Raw genomic sequence first — 19,894 nt, forward strand, 5'->3', positions numbered from 1 at the left:
GATGATGGTGAAATCATTGCTGTATTTCAATTCATATGTTTAGTAAACAGGAGGAGAGATCAGGCAATAATTAACAGTGCCACACAAAGTGGACCAGAAAAGCGTGTTTCACTGGCCCAGTTCTTTTTTTACACAAACACAGGCCTGAAGCATCAGTCAAAGGACAAAGAGCTTAGTCTTGTCTGGGAGGGCGTACAGTACGCTGCAGTACAGTACAGTACATCTGACAGTGTGTTTATGCTGTGCTGCACTCCACTGATTCTAATGTTTTTTGAAATATGCAAATGTAGCCCTCGCCTTCAGGCCTGCTGCGTTGTGCTGAACCCGAGCGTCTAATTGAGTCACATGACGTCAGTTTAACAAACGAACTCATCTGAACTGAAAGGCATTCCTTCCTATTGTTTAAGTTGATGTTGATAGATGGTGGACTGTAAGAAATTATTATTTCTGTCCTTGGTTTTCTGGATGAAACAGCTGGGTGTGGGGGTGCATCGTTACGGAGTAAAGGTCTTTGGTCATGTAGGGTGGGTGGACAGCTGATTCATCTCTTTTCAGACAGACAAGATGCTGTTTATGAAAATGTGAACTAAAAATAGCTCATTACTCAAGTACTATTTTAGTAAGTGTAATTTAATCCAGTCATTAATAATGCACAGCCATTTATGTTATTCAGTAATGATGGCAAAAGAATATAATGGGTATACATTCCGTTTAAACCATTTAAAATGTTCAGTTCAATACAGATTTTGTACTTAAACCAGCCCTTTGGGTATTCCATAATGGTGTGTTTAGCATTATTCAGGCCTTTGAATATTACAGGCAATTCATAAATAATGTGACATTTTTGTTGCCCTTTGAGTCCCCCAGCCGAGACCCATACAGCTTGTCTCACGCTATTACTCAAGCCGCAGAGGAGCCATACTGCACCATCAAACATACAGGTCAGGTCAGCGCTATAGCATCTCCACAACTATGCACAATGACCCACCATCACTGTAAGCGAATCACAGTACATCAAACACGTTGTTCATGGTTTTATCAAACATCGATTCAAAAGAAAATGCTTCTTTTGAACATAAATACTCTCCTCTCTGGAGGATGCATCTCATTAAAGCAGAGTTGTGCCCTAGAGCTGAGTTTCACCTCCCAGCTGTGCTATTTGCAGTTGGTGGCTGAGGCCTGCAAAGACACAACTGACCTTTCCATCCTCCACCAACAAATGCCTTCTTTAGCAACTGTTTGTTAAAGGTTTGACAAGCTTAACAGGATGTTGGCAAAAATCTAATTCAAACTAATGAGAAATTGTAGAGCACAACCTTTTGGACTGATTATCTACTTACTGTAATTTAACAATATTTGTTTTGTACACACTGTGCAAAAGTCATTTCCAGTCAAAACAGCCATTAAGTACAAGTAATTCACTTTTCTGAAGATATTTCTGAGGAAATTAAATTAATAGATAATCCACATGCATAAGGAAGGCAAAGATCAAAAGAAAATAAGTAAAAATACAGGAGTTTCCAAAACTGAGACCAAAACTCTCACCATCAGACAAACAGCAGTTAAAGTTTTCATCCTTCCACTCTGAGAAGACAACTCAACACTATGGGTCTGAAAGCATGTGTAGCTGTCAAGAATTACTGAGAAAAGTAAACAAAAAAAAGTGCAAATCAAACAAAGAAGCTGCTGATGTTCTCAGAAAAATGGACTGACCATCCCAGAATCAAGACCTCAAAATCACTGAATGTGTTTTGGATTATTTGGATTGTGAGAAGCAGAAAATGCAACCAACTTTTGAGACTGAACTTTGGAAGTGTGGAATAATATCCCTGCAAATTTCTTTGAAAATCTGAAAAAAATCCCCCAAAAATAACGGAGGCTGTAATTAAGCCAAAGGATCAATACTAAAATATATATATATATATATATATATACTAAATTCTGTTATTGATCCTTCTGATGAATTCTGTTCAATGTTTCTGTTCAATAAAATATATGTTTGTTTTTGTTTTTTTTTTACCTGATGCTGAAAAATAAATAAATTGTACTCTTCATATCTGTTTGACTGGACATTTTAACAAATCAAGCCTCTGAGTTTTGCAAAGAACTGTCAGTGTGTGAAAGGTTGCACTGTAGGAACAGATTTTGTGGCTGTGTGTTTGAGCTAACACTAGCATGGTAGCAAAACTGTCACTGCTGTTTCTTACCTACCTAGTTTCACTCAGCTATAACAACATAGTCCAGCTCAGTAGCGTAGCAATTTAAGCTGGAAAATCAACATTACACATTGACTTAAAAACTAAAGGCTATTATTTCTCATTAGGTTGAATAGGAATTTCTACAAAAGGATATGCCTGTGGGTTTGGCGTGAATAAGTCAGGTTTGTTAAGCTGGTTGTGTTGTCAGTGGGGGTAGCGAGCAGGCACCATGTAGGGTGTCAGATTACAGAATTACACATTTATCGTTGTCGTCTGAGTGCAATAAGGCAGCATGGCAACTGGACGATGCTGTGTGGTTACGCTACCATTGACATGTACTGGCCTTCATTCCTCCAGTGTGGTGCCGCTGCTGTGGTGCAGTGAAGAGATCTACTACCCACACTGGGAACTGGCTATAAGTCTTGGAAGAAAGTGGGAAAAAATCAATAAAACATTATTCAAAGATAAATCATATGCTGAACCAGGGCATAAAAACATTACATTGCAAATCAATTACTTTGTAAACAAAATGTAGAGTAAATGAATGTACTCTATTATGCTTATCATGTCATTCAAGGCATTGTGGGAATGATATACAACACTGGCTAGCAAAGCTCTGATTTTTAAAACATGCACCTTTAAATGCAGCAGGAGATAAATGCAGTAAAAAAGTGTGTGCTTTCCATTGAACTATGACCCAGCACTGACTGAGGAGCAGCTGAATTAATGAACATGCACAGATGCTGCTGCTGCTGCAGCACAGGAGCTCTCATAGTCTCCTTTATTGTTATTTAACCATGCAGAACATCTCTGTGTCCTTTAGTGCCCTGTAGCTATGAACTAGATGACATTGCAAAAATTCAACGAGCAGTTGATTGGCATGTTTCATTTACAGGGAAAATCTTATTAATGATTATTAATTACTGAAAAGGTACAAGGGACATACATGTGGTTTTAGAGGAGAATGGCTAAGTTAAAGAAAATGAGACAACACTATACTTCTCTTGTATTTTCAGTAATGGTCGATGGGTGATCTTGTGTGTGTGTGTGTGGTGTCTCAGTGCTGAACCATTCAAACTCAAAGATGTGTCATATTTCACAGATGACTTAATGCCTTTGGCAGTGACTCAGGTTTATCTGGGCAGGAGGCAGATTGTGTTTCAGAAATCATTATTTTCCATGTCACAGGTGTCAACAGGGAGAATGTGTCCAGAAAATATGGGGGTAATCTTATCTTGCAGATGTTTGAACAGCTACAGTCACATCTTCGGAGGCTGGTGAGCATATCAATGAAACATGACAAAGATTTGTCAAAAAATGAAACTTTCCATTTAAATAAATTCTGAAAAAAATAGTGCTGCCAGAAGAGATTTTTGAAAGTGCTCAAAAGTAGAACTGTATTATAAGATGGCAATGGACCAAAGATTTCCACTTAAGCTTTACAAACATCTAAAGGTACTATTTTTTCTAATAGGAACTAATCATTAAAGAGGATTTACAATTAATTTTCAAAAAGTCTACATAATTAAATGGTTAAGATGTAAACAAGGTTATATAGAATGGTTTGATATGAAATGCTGTATTTGAGAGAAACTTACAGAGTCAAAATTGCTTACAGTGGTGGTGATAGGAACCAGACATCCAAAGTGTTTCTTTAATGCTTGCATCACAAACTACATCACAGGAATGATTAAATACAGTGTCTGATGCTTGAGACATTGCTTTACAATGTTTTAAATTGAGTTTTTGCCTAAAACATATTTCAAAGTCCATTCATAGCGAAATGCAGCATGTTGTAGCCCCCAAGAACCTTTTTTTCTAATTTACACTATTTTACCATCATCAACGTTTAAAAACTCAGAAGACATAGGCTCACTGTTTTGGATAGTAAAAACAATGTATGTACACATGGCGACCCCTGGTTCCCATCACCACCGCTGTAAAGACATCTAAGTCACTATGTTTCTTTGCAGTGAACCGTTTCACAGTTTCAAACAAGCCACAATGGCCGTTTACATCTCGACGATTAAATAAAGCGGGGATTTTGAGAAGTACCTTTTAGCTCAAATAAATCATTATTACGCTTTACCTTCTACAGATCGTCCGTCGGTCACCCCCTGTTTTCCTCCTCCTTCCCCCATAAACCTTGTCGCTCTCGATCAGCGCTGGAGTTACAGCGAGAGCACGCGACTCCGCCAGCGGCTGTGCACACAGAGTGGGGGTTTGCACACCCGTATTCAGACAAGCCCCGCCCTCCTGAGCTGAGATACGGTGGGCCACTCGTGAGTAGGAACTCCCAGCCTATCACACCGCAGGAGACGAGATCATCCCAACGCTGAAAGAGCGAACGTACCAGCCAATCGTAGCATGAGAAGCGGGAAACTGCCAGCCAATCACAGAACAGGGAGCGTGGCTAGTCGGAATCCGGGTGGGAAAAATAACGTTTTTTGCGCGAGACAAGAATGAAGTGAGTGTTCGCTGGGTGATGTGTGGAGCAGGATGTGTGTGGAGATGTGAGGTATTTTCGCGTTTTACGGGGACGCTGACAGCTTCTTCACTCTCAGAGATGAACAGCTGCCCGTCGCTGAGCACTCATTTGAAGAAGAACTGAAGTTAAAACAGAAGCTCGCGTAGGAGGACAGTGTGTCTTTTCTCGGTGCTCCCGTCGAAGCTGTATGAGGTGAGCGTCCCCAGATTTCGTTAAACTTTTCCTGCAAGTTTGAGCAAACAACACGATGAAAGATATCTTTTATGGTAATCTTTTTGTTGTTTTTTGTTTTTTTAAAGTGCTCTTACACACAATACTTTCAGTGTTCGTTCAGTTTCTGTATGTTGAACAAGCCCTACTTTGTTCCAGGTTAAGTGCTGTTTAGGTGTAAGTGTTTGGATTGTGAACTGAGGTTCAATGCTGTATTTACTAAACATTGAACCAGACTTATCCTTGAGCCCTTTTGACATGACGCTGCCGTGACTGTACAGAGCTATAACTGATGTTTTCATATTAACAATGTGTTTCATGCGATGTGCTCTAGTAAGAAGTGAGATTTCTCCCAGAGCAGTTCTCTCTCTGTGTCTCCTGTTTAGTGTAGGGTCTGGTTCTACTCGCTGCTCTTATTCATGGCTTCGTGTGGGATACATACTGTGAGAATGGGCTAAGTAAGTGCTCTAGTGTGTAGAGAAAGCCATAATTATCCTGAATGTGGTGGCCTCCCCTGATTGTAGTCCTTTTTAGTCACGTTTCTATTTCTTTGTGGCACCAGAGAACATCACAAGCGTTACTGTTTATAGCAGAGGGGAAGTAACTGTTTTCCTACTGTATTCTTGTCCGTGGGTAGCCTCATTATCACTTCATTAGAGTGGACAGTGGTGTATTCTTCTGTGCCCTTTTCACACTTACCATTTGGCTTTTATTGTTTGCTCTGTGACCTGTTAATTAAACAGGACACAGTCTTTTTTTGTTTGACACAAGTCTTATTGTCTTGGTTCTGTTCTCCAGCACACTGGATTTGAAGTCAGACTCATGATAATAAGGTTCTCCAATGTGCAGAATGTCAGCTTTAATTAATTCATAATTCACCAGAAATCACAACCCTCTTTTTACAAAGTTTCCCTGTGTCAGAGGTCTGTAAGTAACGGGATAAATCGGCATAATTTTAAAGAAAACTTTCATGAGCAGAAGTTTGCAGTCAACGACCGCCTGAAGTCTACAACCCACAGATGGGTCTGGCCTGTAGTTCAGCCATTTTCAGTTCCTGCTTTTGGCAATCAGTGTTGTCCTCTGTAAGTCAAATGCATGTGCAGTGGGGTTAAGGTCAGGTGATTAACTTCAGGTCAAGAGCATTTCACTTTTTGGCGATGAAAACTTCATAGTAGCCTTAGTGCTATGTTTGGGGTCTTTGTCCTGTCAGTGAGCGTCATGGAATTAGTTTGGATCCGTCCAGTTAAGATGCTTCAGTTAACTTCACAATTCATCCTGCTGATGCTGTTTGCAGTCACATCATCAGTAAAGACCAGTAGGGACGGTTCCACTGCCATGCAGGCCCATGCCACCCCGTTTCATACATTAGGATGATGAACAACTGTTTTGTCTTTCTACTCTTTCTTCATTCCATCATTCTGCTACATGTTAATCTTAAGGTGTTTTTGGCACCAGAAAGCAGCAGGAACTGTGTTTTTACTTTGGCATCCAGTTTTTGGTACCTGCTCAAAACTGGTACCAACAAGACCTAATAGTGGGCTACTCAAGGATGGGTCTAGCAATACTGTTCACTGCTGACTGCTTAAGCATACTGCAGTTTTTAACATTTTAATATAATACAAAAGTTCAAAAGTCTGATAAATCTGTGGAACAATGAAGAGACACATGCATCGTTATGCAAGTATGGCAGTTATGTTCCGTAGTCATTTCATTATATATTTGCATCTCAACAAACAAAAGAACGTAATTTTTTAATCACTGGATTCAAGATCAATACATATAACATTACATAATAAAAGAAAGCCATGGGACTTAACAACAAAAATGATGTGCAACAGGCAACGCTGGCAATTTGTTTGCGCTTGTGCTGTGTCTGTTGTCAGCTGAAAGTTCTCCTCTGTGTTTGCTAACGCAGCTGAAGCCCATAGACAGATAAGCTAATTCTCTATTCTTACTAGTGATGATAAAGTCACCATGCACTACTACAAGACCACAAAGTGCACCAGAATGTGAAGTAGAACGGTGTCGACTGCTAATTTCAAAATGATCATTTAGTAAATATTGCTAAGGTGAGCTAGTTATGTAACTAATGCTAACATTACTCTTTAGCCGTGCCTTTGACCATTCAAGTCATCTCTTAAGTAGATGGAAAATAAACTAGAACTAGAACCCTAAGTTCTGTTGGTTCCTGTTTGGGTCACTTCTTGTTTTGAATTAGCAAACTATTCTCCAGATGTAAACGCCATGTCTAGAATTAACTCGAGACCTTTCATTGGCCCTCTTGCTTGAACTAATGATGCAGCGAACCTCAGCTGGAAAAGACACAACTGAGCATCCAATTACTTACAATCACCCAATGTAGGATAACAATACATATTAAGGCTGCAAAGTAGTAATAGTTCACAATAGTTCACGCAATAAAGATGTAAACACCTTTACATCAAGTTTAGTTGATATTCTGTGGCCATTACATTATTTTAAATCCAATGTGCTGGAGTACAGTGCCAAATCAGCAGAAATTGTCAGTGTCCAAATACTTAAAGACTGTACTGTACCTGTGTTTGAACCTCTTTGACAAGACAGGCCAAATTGCTGCAATTATTCTCACCAGGGAGATCATTATCTATAACCCAGTGCTGAGTCAGCAGGATGTGGTGTGACAAGGGAAAAGTGATTGTCTCTGGCATGACTTCTAGTATTTGATTGATTTATTATTTGTGGGGTTTAATTGACACAGTGCTCATGGCTTTTTTCGATAATTACTTGCTTTCTGAGACACTGACAGAGGTGGACAAACCGCCTGACATAGATTATTTCAGAATTTTGTCAGTTACACTCTGGGGGCCTGTCCACACTTTTGTGTTTACTTGGGATGCACTGATATGGGAAGCCAATATCTGATGTTCTTCATGCACATACCTGCCAAAGCTGATACCAATGGCGATACATATAAATTCATAAAATTTAGAAATAACAACTAGAAACACCTGGTTTAGCATTAAAAAGAAATATGCAGTAAATGAATATAAATCAGACATTTTAGCCCAGTAGCCCAGCATCACCTGAATACTCGGATCTTCCAGATCAAAATAAATACATCATCAGTTATCAATTTGAAATATTGGTCAAATTGAAATAACTGTCAGATGACTTTTTAAAGGCGATTATTATTACCTTGCACCGTTTTGTCATTCTACAGTAGCTGATTGCTAGCTAGCTGCAACACACTGTTTTGACAGCGGCCTGAGACTACACACGGTTGGTCATTAAGCATAACAGTCAAAAGTAGATGGTTCTTGGCCTTGGTCTCACCAAGCTGCTTTGCAAGATTACTTCATTAACATTGACTGCCTAATTGCACCACAATAGTAAACATGCCAAGATTAATTATTATTGTTTGACTGAAACATTTGTGGGTATGGGCGATTTTACAAAAATAAATGTATAACATTGAGATTAATCCAGCTGTTGTATGGGTTGTTTGGTCTCAGTGGAGATGCTGAGAGGCTTTAATACCCCCCCTTTCGCTGGAAGAGCCAGGCTTAACTCTGACCCACTTTACCTGTCACGTTCACCACCCTGAGCTAAGGAATGCCGCATTATATCAACAGAGTTGGAAAAAAGTTTTGCAGGACTGTATTAACTGCGCACACAAAGTCCTTTATCACAGGACTCGGCTTGGGGAAGCCTGTGCTGTCTGAAAGCTGTTTCTGCTACAGAGGATGAAGCATTAGGCTAAGCTTCTGACTGCCCTGCTCAAAAAAAATGTTCATACTGCTAGGGCAGCCCTTCTGGATAGAAGTATATATTCATCAGCATGCTTTAGCGGAGCTTTAAATGGTGTGTGAAACAGAGAGGGGGTGTGCTGTCTTAATATGCCTGCATTCTCAGTAGTTTAAGTCACTTTTACTGCGCTGCAGATTTACTGTAGAGACTGTAGAGACCCAGCTGCTGTGTCCTAACACACACACACATGAGTATACATACACACAGCTCATCTTATTGTATATTGCAAGCTGAAACTTTGTTTCCTGGCACTGTTCGCTGGTTGTGAAACATGTGATATCTTCAGTTATATTCATGCAGTCTGCTGGAGAAAATACCACGTCTGGTTAATGCAGTGGCATGCAAATCAAACACAGGGACAGGATAAACATCCAGAGAGTGCCTTTAAAATTATGGTTTGTCCAAAGAATTTAGTTTTTGCCTTATCCCATATGTAGTTGATCAGAGAAGATATTGGGTGCCCAAGCCCTCAAGATTTTAAGTAATCCCAAGTAAATTTACTTGTAGAGATGGGTAATATGGCAAAAATACAATATCATGACGCTTCAATAAATGTTCATGATGCACAATAATTATTATTTCTGACATCTGATAAGTTGGAACAGACAAAAAAGAACTGGCAGTATACCATAAATACGATGATTTGTATTCAACATTTCTCATCTTGTGCTGCATTAATTCCAATTAAACTTTAAAGGATTAATGATGCCCTCCTTGTACTGAAACATGCGGTACTGACAACATCCATGATATGCTCAGAAAAGCATGTGCCATAATTTATCACAATAACAGTAAGCATGATCATATTGTCCAGACTTACTTTCTTATGTGGTTTCTGACACTGTATGCCCAATTTGCCAACACAAGGCCCGCGGGCCTGATCAGGCCTGTGGCACAATCCTATCTGGCCCAAGAAATTATTTTAGTTTTCAATTAATATTAGCCTGTTTCCCAAAGTGCTGCACTACAATCCCCAGCACACACTGCAGTGTAATGTGCGCTCCCCCTGCCAACAATGATCTTTAGGACAGTGGTTACACCACAATCCTACCACACCAGTCATATCACCGAATACACGCTACGATTCAGCAGGCCAACCAATATAAACACCCGGCTAGCTAAAAAAATACTGAGCTAGCTAAAAAATGACCAAAAGAAAAGTGGACAGTGAATGCAGGTGTTTTCACGACAGGCGGGAGTTCGAATACTTTTTTACTTCCAATAAGGAAAAGCTTTATGGGAAGTAGAAAGGATGGATCTGTCTTGTTTGCAGAGATAATGTGGCTGTAATGAGAGAATACAACATTAGGTGCCATTATGAGACAAAACACCATGATAAATATGGAGATTTGGATAGACAGCAGAGGCGACAGAAAGTGGCAGAGATGAAGAAGGGCCTTGAAGCACAGCAGGCTATGTTTGCAAGGGCCAAATCACAAAGTGATAATGCAGTAAAAGCCAGTTTCATCATGGCAGAAGAAATAGCTAAGTCAGGCTGATGTAGTGTTCCCAGAAAAAAAAAACAAGCATTCGTGGGGTGGACTCTTTCTGAGTGTTTATATATACATACATATATATATATATATATATATATATATATGTATATATAAACACTCAGAAAGAGTGTGTGTGTGTGTGTGTGTGTGTGTGTGTGTGTGTGTGTGTTATTTAAAATTAAATTAATCAGTTCTCTGGCCAACAGATTTGTTGAGATTTTTTAATATGGCCCTTTTAGTCTTTGAGTTGACACCCCTGCTGTATGCCATTCTGTCATGTATAAAAATGGACAAATTTCAGGCTTCAAGATGGTTGCTACTACTGTTTTTTAGCAGTGCAATGTACTTTTGTCCATTTTTATAGATAACAGGATGTCATACAGTGTCAGAAACCACATAAGCAAGTGCATTTCTATTTGAAATTATGTAACCACACGTCTTGAGACAAATGCAGTTTGCCCAGCGCTGATTGGTGGCTAAAATGTTTACATTACTATACTCTTCATTAAACTTGTAGGTCCAGTGCAAAGCAAAAGAAGCAAACTTTGGTCACCAAACATGTCTTAGCTGATAGACTACATTTGAGGCAGGGAGAAATTGTTTTATTTATTGTTTTATTTATTTATAAATTAATTTTTTTGTTAGATTATTGGTTTAAAGTTAGAAGTCTGTTATTATTAAATATTATTAGATAATTAAATTAAATACATAATCAAATGATGCTTGATACCACTCTCTTTTTTACTCCATAGCAGTTCATGAAGCATTCTTGTTCATCATTGTTAGCTATTGCACGTGTGCTGGATGCTCTGCATCTGTGAAAGTTTACTTGCTGACCATGACCATGTTTTCCACACTTGTCTCAGTAGATTTACATCAGTGTATTCAGTATCAGAATATTTCTGGGCCTTTTAGAGCATCTACATCAGTTTCACTGTGTGTTTCCCGAATGATGAAGTTTGTCTGCTCTTCCACACATATCCTGTCTATATATGGCTCAATTTGGGGTTGAATTAGAGGTTTTCTTTTTGACTGCATCATAAAATATCCCTATGAGGAGAGACAAGCAAAAATAAATGCTTGAGACTCTCTGAATCTGTCTCTTCAAAGTCTCTTCTGTTTTGCTTCCAACCGCAAATAATTATGAATATTTTATGTAGGTTAAGAAGGTCATGTGACGTAGATATGCAGCACTGTCATATCTCCTGAAGGTGTTCTTAGCATTCAGTATGGAGCGACTGTAAAGGTCTTTTTCATACTGAGTGAAGAGGCTCATATTACAGATCATTGCCCCGTGTCTGTGCAGGGGGAGGAGGGTGAGACTGGCTGCGGGAACGATTAGCGATGTCAGCCTTACAGGATAAGCTAGGATTTTTTCCTCGAGTAAGGAGCATGAGTGGGGGACAGAGAGATCACACTGGTCATATGACTGTATGACTGTTCCCTCAGATCTGTTGCAGCACTATATTGCATTCAACAGTTCAACAGAAGACAAAATTAAACACAAAAAACAATGAAGGCTAGTTTTATGAAACAAAATTCCTGACACGTGGAGCTATCGGCCTGTCTGTGCTCTGTTTGTAGCAGCTGGAGAAGCTTTAGAGAACGCTTGGGAAAATTCTGTTCAACCTAATAAGAAACTGTAGCAATCTTGGTGTAGAGACACGACACAACATTGAAATTCCAGTATAAAATGAACTATATTGCTGTCAGAAAGAACAACCAGTTTGTCACAAAGCTGATAAAATTAGCTGGACTAATGACAAAAAAAATACATCTTATTTATACTATTTAATACTTTCATACACTAATATACAAAATACACAAAAATAACATTTCAAATCAGTGACATACTCTAAATGTAGTTATTTGAATGACAGTTAATTAGTGCACTACAGTTTCTCATTAGATCGATTGAGATTTTTGTTCTGTAAAGCTTGTCCAACCTAGAAACAGTTGCTGCGAAAAATCACATTTGTGGGCTGGGCATGAATGTGTCAGGTAGATTCAGAGAGACATAGCAGGTGAACATTTTGTATTCTTTTGAAAATACATTTGCTTCCTGATGAGCACATAAAGAACAGCAATTTCAAAGAGTGATGCATACTGCGATATGGCAGATATAGCAGTGTAATCCTGCATGGGGTCTTCTTTGATTAGAAACTCAAAGTTAAGTTCATCCCCCTAAGAGTGTGAGGCATTGTGTTATTAGATAAAATTATTTGATTTTGTTAGTGAAACAATTTTAATGTAGCCATGTATATCAACATAGCCAGTATTGCCTGTATGAAATTTATAGTGGTATATTTTTGAGATCAGAACTCAGATATTGTAAGTGTTCAGGCTTTAGGTCTGTGTGTGTGTGTATGTGTTTGTGTTTGTGTCAGGTTCTTTATCATAGTGGGGGAAGAGGAGGAATCCATTTATATCACTGCGAGAAAAAAATCAATGTGCTCTCAGCTTGCACAATTTCTTGGTTTTGTCTTTCTGTCCCCATTAATTCATTTCGTAGATAAAGTTTCAGACAAATTGGAGCAGGACCATGCATTACCTGACTTGATTACTTCACTCACCATGTCTGTGTATTTTAACCCCCTAATTTTTGACTTGTGCTCCTCATTTGTTATCTTCAATAAAACACCAGGTCCCTGCCTCTGCCCTTGGGTAGAATTCTGGATATACAACAAGAGGTTAAGCCTTGATCATATTGATGTCTTTTTTCACCCTGGGTGAAGCTTAACCAAGATAATGCTACCCTTTCAGCCCTCGAACAATGAGAATGGTGAAAATTAATTTTAACCACTAGACCACAAATGAATGGGCATTACTATAATATAACTAGTTGGAGCAAGTGTTTTGCTTGATATTAGAACCGTCATTTTGGTTGTACAGGTCACTTCCAGTGAGTGAAGACCACAGTATCAAAAGTGCTCATGTAAGTGCCACACTCTATCTGTGGGGGGCTGACTCAGGGGGCAGATGGTAGGTCAGTGGGAAAACACTGGGAGGCTACAGTAAGAAAGACAGCCTGGGTGGTCTCTTACTGTGAAAATGTGCTTCTTCTTTGATGATGGATCTGAGAGTAACATGAATGCCTCAACGGCAATTACATGTATCACAATCCACGTGATCCAATCCGCTATCCAAATAAAGTTATAAAGTTATAGCTGTTATAAGATATTAAGATTTTACAGGACTTTGAGGTCAGAATTTCAATTTATGGCTGAAAATGGTCGTCATTTATTGAGTCTTTCAGCACCTTACATCAAAACATTCAAGACAGCCAGCACTGGATTTAGTCTTGTTACATAATATGGATTTAGCCCTGTGCTACAAAATATATTGGGGCTTCAATTAACTATTATTTCTATAATCTGTTAATCTCTCAACTTTTTTGTAGATTAATTTACTAATCTAACTACGTTGTGCCATGGCTTTACTTTTGTGCGCTTTGAGTCGTCTGTGACTTACCATCTTCGAAATCTCTTGCTTTCCTTCAGTCCAATTGTGCAACCATTGATTTGTTCTTTTATGGTGCAGCAAAACAATAGAAGCCATACTAACCCCAACTGACCCTAGTGTTTTGAAATTTGCCATGCGTGATTCTAGATGCATCAACAATACAAATCCTTGTTGACTTTTTTTGGATAATCAAAAACTCATTGTTACAGTTTTAATTTCAAGGGCACATAACTGTAGTCATTTAGCAATAGTGAGGCACAAAGAGAGACAACCACTACTAGGCATCTCAGGCATGGTCTGCTTTTCATTAAGCAGGAATCTACCCTGTCAAAGGGCACAGTGGGCCTACGCTCTGCGCTCTGAAAGGGAAACATTATGGAAGGAGTGTCAGGTTTGTGCTAGTCTAGATTTCTAGCCCATATTCATGAAGAGGCACGAGAATTTCCCCTTAGCTGTAAGGTCCTGGGGCCGTGTAACACCCACGCAAGTTTTCCACTCCTGTAGTGGCACAAGTTATATTAAGAGACAGGCTCCTCACTGGCTGTGCTTAAGAGCTGCTCTTCGACGTACCGCTGACACGTCCATTCTCTCCGTGCCTCTACAAACACAGGCCTTGGTTCCAGCCGTGTTCCTGACCTGTCTTTGTTTGTAAGTGTTGCCTGCCTTTCAGCTTAAGTATGACCTCTGCTGCCCTGTAATTAGGAGAATAAACATTTGCACAGGAGAGGAATGTGGATGGGGAAGGCCAAGTTCCCAAGTGGCTCTCCGGTGAGTTGTGGGAGTTGAGATGTAGCTGTTGTGGTAGGATTTGGTTGGAGGTTTATGACCACGTGTCTCTCCAGCTGTTTCTCTGGCCTGTCATCGCCCCCAGGCCTGAAACCCATACTGGCTGCCACTCTGGCTGCCAGCACCCAGAGTGAGTCTCAGGGGGCTGAGTGGTCAGATACAGAGTGGAGTGGAGGCTGAAGAGAGGGAGTAGGCCTGGCTGATTGTCAGCAGGTTAGGTCACTTTTAAAGGAGCCATGTGTAAAATGAACTTAGAAATGCCTGCTAATGTAATGCCTGCTAAATATCTTGGAAGAAACATTCCTGTTTTGTCAGTGCACTCATGCTGTTTCTAACAAAAACACCATTGTGTTCATCATGTGTGGCAAATTTGCCATGCAAATTATTCACAGGGTTTTGGAAAGTCAAAACAACAACAGAGCTGTGAATACTCCGTCTTCACTGTGCATGTTTAATAGGTTAACACCTTAGTCAATGGCTTTCCTTTAACATTTGCTGATTTATTAAGATTTATCACTGCTAAACTGTTCTTAGACAAAAATGTTGCAGAATACAGGACATCAAGGATCAGGATTTAAAGATATAAATTGGGTGTGTGTATCCATGAGTAATGCAGGATGCATTTAAAGCATAGTTTATATACAGCATGTGTTGGGTAGTTAAGCTGGGAACAAAATCCCTTAAAGGCTTTGCAACTCAGTTTAAATTGCTGTTGCCATCAAACATTATTCTACCATCAAGGACCTTTTATATTCTGAATAAGATCGCAGATAAGTCAGTGTGTTAAGTGTTTTTTTTTTGTTCTTTTGTTTTAGCTAAACAGTGAATGAAGTTAATGTCAGAAGGTTAGCAGGGCTTACGTAACAAAGCTAACACTGTCAATGCTGATTAACCTCATCAAACATAGATATGTAGCTATTTGGTTAGCCAGAATCAAACATGTTCTGTGGTGAACAGAGATGTTATCATACTAGCTAAGCTAATGCTAAGCAGCTCCTCTCTGCTAGTTAGCAGCGCTGTTTAACATTTAACAATTGATTTATAGACGGTTTTACAGTTATTGAATGTTGGTTCGAAAATTGTGCACTACATTTACTTACTTGGGAACCATGTAAGTGAGCTAAACTGAAATAATGCAGGATGAGACAGCACAAAAGAGGTCATAAATGCTTTTGCATCGTGACACAATAATGCTTTAATGTCACTTATGATACCCCCACCCCCAGTAATACTGTATACCACTGTAATATTTGGAGATGAAGGAATGAAAAAAGTGATACCGCCCTGACTTATTTTGAAAGCTTATTAGTTTTCAAAGAAGACAAATATTGCACCAGAATCAGTTTCAGTCAATATTGAAGGTTTCAGTGTTGATATCAGTATTGGAAAACAAAATGTGGTGTCATGCCATCTCTTGGAGAAAGTGTAAAATAAAGCCTGCCTCTCTGTGGGTGTTGTAATAGGAGCATTGGGACTAAGCTAGCTGTCTGAACTCGGGGCTTTTTCTGCGTTCGGCCATGCTGAGGCGTGACGGCACTATCTCAGGCATGCCTTCCAGCTGAAATTGTGCTGTCTTGAGGGAGGATTAGTGTTCACACTCAAACAACACAGCGTGCGACTCTCAGCACTCATCCCAGGCCCTCTTCTCCACTGCTGGTCACAGGCTTTGACTGGGTCTGCTAATGAAACTTGAGGCTGGGGTGACAGCTTTGCAGCACAGCATGAAACTGATGTGTGAGAACACAGTATCTACTCACGCTGAAGCCCCAAGGCCTGTGTACTGACTGTAGATAAGGCCATTGACCTTGTTGACCTTCACATGTCGAGAGACAGCCACATTGGCACATAAACCACAGTGGATGTTTAACAAGGTAATGGAACAGGGTCACAGTGTCAAGGCCATTATTTTCTCCCAGGGCAGAGGCAGTCTTCTTAGATGAATAGGGCATTCAGTGTACTCTATTATAACAGCATAGCACAGGCCTCTGCCCACAGGGCAGCATCTCCATCTCTAACAGACCTGTATTCAGGGGGGGATTGCTCTGACTGATGTAACAGCTGCTTGGCAGTGTTTATGTGTAATGAGTACTTTACAATGCCAAGGTGCCTAAATGAAGCTCACATTTTTCTTACATTCCTCTGGCGCACACTGAGGTATTGTGAATAAGCAAAGAGACTTGTATTGTCTTTTTGGACAAATGTGCTCAACACACAAACAAGCCATGCCATTGTATCTTTATTGTGCAGAGCTGCTGTGTTTTCTGCACCGCTAGGTGTGTCTGCATATTGTGCACAATGCTTTTGTGTGGTGGCTAAGAGGTGTCACTGTGTATTCCAGCATTGTGGTTATAACTGGAGTTTTGCGATACTGTTTATTTTCATGTTGTGGTGACATTAGTGCTGTGATATGTAATTAGCAGTGAGGAACTCTTGGCCTTCACAGAAGGCCTAAGGTTTTCTGGGAACTGAAAAATACAAGTTTTATTTAAAACCCCATTTCCAAAAAAGGTGGGACGCTGTGCAGAATGTAAATAAAAAATAGAATGCAATGATATGCAAATCATGTAAACCATATTTTTTAAAGGAAAATACTACAAAAGACAACATATCAGATGTTGAAACGGAGAAATTTTATTGTTTTTTGAAAAATATATGCCCATTTTGAATTTGATGCCAACAACATGTTCCAAAAAAGTTGGGAAGGAGGCATGTTTACCACTGTGTTTCTTCACCTCTTCTTTTAACAAACTTTATAAGCGTTTGGGAACTGAGGAGGACCAACTGCTGTAATTTTGAAAGTGAAATTTGTTCCCATTCTTGTTTGATATAGGATTTCAGCTGCTCAACAGTTCGGGGTCTCCTCTGTTGTATTTTTCATTTCATAATGCACCGAATGTTTTCAGTGGGAACAGGTCTGCAGGCAGGCCAGTTTAACACCTGAACTCCTTTAATACACAGCAATGCTGCTGTAATACATGCTGAATATGGTTTAGCATTGTCATGCTGAAATAAGCAAGACTTTGCCTGAAAAAGACGCAGTCTGGATGGCAGTATATGTTGCCAAAACATGTATATATTGTCCAGCATTAATGGTGCCTTCACAGATGTGCAGGTCACCCATGCCATGTACTAATGCACCCCAATTTCATCATGGATGCTGGCTTTTGAACTATGCACTGATAACAAGCTGAGTGGTCTTTAGCCCGGAGGACACAGTGTCCATGATTTCCAAAAAGAATTTCAAATTTTGATTCGTCGGACAACTGAACACTTTTCCACTTCCCCTCAGTCCATTTTAAATGAGCTCAGGCTCAGAGAAGGCGGCAGTGTTTCTGGATCCTGTTCATATCTGGTTTCTTTTTTGCATTTTAGAGTTTTAACTTGCATTTGTGGAGGTAGCGATGAACTGTTTTTTACAGACCGTTGTTTTTCGTAAGTGTTTCTGAGCCCATGCAGTGATTTTCACTGCAGAATCATGTCTGTTTTTAATGCATTGCCACCTGAGGCCCCAAAGATCACCGCCAACAAATACTGTTTTTTGGTCTTGTCCCTTGCATAGAGAGATTTCTCCAGATTCTCTGAATCTTTTAATGATATTATGTACTGTAGATGATGAAAAGCAAAAGTTCTTTGCTATTTTACATTGAGAAGCGTTATTCTTGAATTGTTGCACTATTTGCCCACACAGTCTTTCACAGAGTGGTGAACTCCACCCCATCTGAAAGACTCAGTCTCTCTGGTATGCTTTATTTATACCCAATCATATTGCTGACCTGTTGCCAATTAACCACCAGGTGTTTTTTTTTGGCATTACACAATTTTACCAGCCTTTTGTTGCCCCCGTCCCAACTTTTTTGAAACATGTTGCTGGCATTAAATTCAAAATGGGCATATATTTTTCAAAAAATAATTAAATTTGTCAGTTTTTACATCTGATATGTTGTCTTTGTACAATTTTCAACAGAATATAGGGTTTAAATGATTTGCACTTCATAGCATTTTGTTTTTATTTACATTTTTCCCAGTGTTCCAACTTTTTTGGAAATGGGGTTTTCATTCATCATGACTGGTGTATTTAAATTCTGTAAGTGTTGTAGTAACATTCTCGTTTCATTGATAAGTTTGATTAGAAACAAAAGTTTTAAAGACTTGGAACTCCTTGGCCAAAAGGACAATTGTCCAGTCAGGATTTTTCTCCACTGTGGTATCTACGTAGATACAGCCAAGTGAGGTCTTTCATGAGTTAGGCCTTCAGGAACTGGACATAAGGCCTAATGTCTTCTTGACATATCGGTTTAACTTAGCATTTATTTAAAACTCTAAATCTCTTGGTATTTATCTTTTTATTTGATCTGTGTAATTTTCTTATATGTTTTAAAATTAATACTAATAATCATTTCTTTTAGTACTGTTAAACTTTATCAGCTTTAAAGACTGTAAAGCACTTTGAGCTGCCACTGGCATGAAAAGTGCTATATAAAGATTATTATTATTATTATGTGATTTCTGATAAGTCCTGGATACATCACTGACTGCAAATACTAGTCTAACCAGCTTTCAGTCAGTTTTTTGAAGTAGAAAAACAGCAGCAGCTCTATATAAAGGGCCTATATAAAGGCCCTTTACTGTAAAATTGCAACATAAATGATAAAATATATGTTAATGTCTGTTGCAGCCTTCAAATAAAATATGGACTGTCTTTTACAAGCTTTAGATGTACATGTTTCATTTAAAATGACTGAAAATGTTTATCTGCGCCAGTGTTAGTTTACTGCTAACAGACAATTATAAAATTCCATAGGGTCAGTAGCAAAAATTAGCTCATTAAAAATTAGTTTTTTAATCTCATTTTGGACCTAATTTATAATTGTAATAATTTTGACATTCATGGCCTGAACTGAAGCCCTAGCTCTAGTAGTCACCATTCAACATTGACCAATAATTTTTTTATTATGTATTCAACACAACAACCTCAATTTTTAGTCATATAATATTGCCTAAATTGAAAAGAAACAAGAAAAAAAGGAAGAGAAGAAGAGCATGATATCACGCACTGACAAGAAAGTCAAATGAATCTGAATATACTCTAAGACAGTTATTGCCATCCCTCCTCCTGGAGATCTACTTTCCTGCAGAGTTCCAGCCTGCATCTAACATGCTGCCCCCTCCCTTACCTAATGCTAATGCATCTGATTCAGCCAATCAGGGATTTCTGAAGAAATTAGTCAGCTGGAGCAGGTGTGGCAGATTTTGTGGTTTGAACTACAGTTCACAGATCTCAAGGACCAGGGTTGGTGACCAGTGCTCTAAGCTGTACTGCAGGGGAGTTTATTTTGCCCTACTCTGCTTGGGCTTGGAAACAAGGGCAGCAGAATTTTGATGTTGTTATAACTTACTGGAATTATATTAATTTATAAATTAAGTATTCACTGTGTTAGAAATATTTCAGCTTTATTGAAGAAGGTACA

General features: G+C 39.1%; 1 protein-coding gene across 2 annotated transcripts in view; it reads left to right on the top strand.

The window, feature by feature from the left end:
* Positions 1-4,661: 4,661 nt before the first annotated feature.
* lzts2a (leucine zipper, putative tumor suppressor 2a) overlaps positions 4,662-19,894 on the top strand; it is a 73,724-nt gene continuing 58,491 nt past the window's right edge. For both annotated transcript variants that reach the window (XM_036573979.1, XM_036573981.1), the window contains exon 1: positions 4,662-4,878. The gene's annotated coding sequence lies outside the window, so the exon portion shown is untranslated. The remainder of the gene's footprint in view (positions 4,879-19,894) is intronic.

Source organism: Colossoma macropomum, unplaced genomic scaffold, assembly GCF_904425465.1.
Source record: "Colossoma macropomum unplaced genomic scaffold, Colossoma_macropomum, whole genome shotgun sequence".
NCBI lineage: Eukaryota > Metazoa > Chordata > Actinopteri > Characiformes > Serrasalmidae > Colossoma > Colossoma macropomum.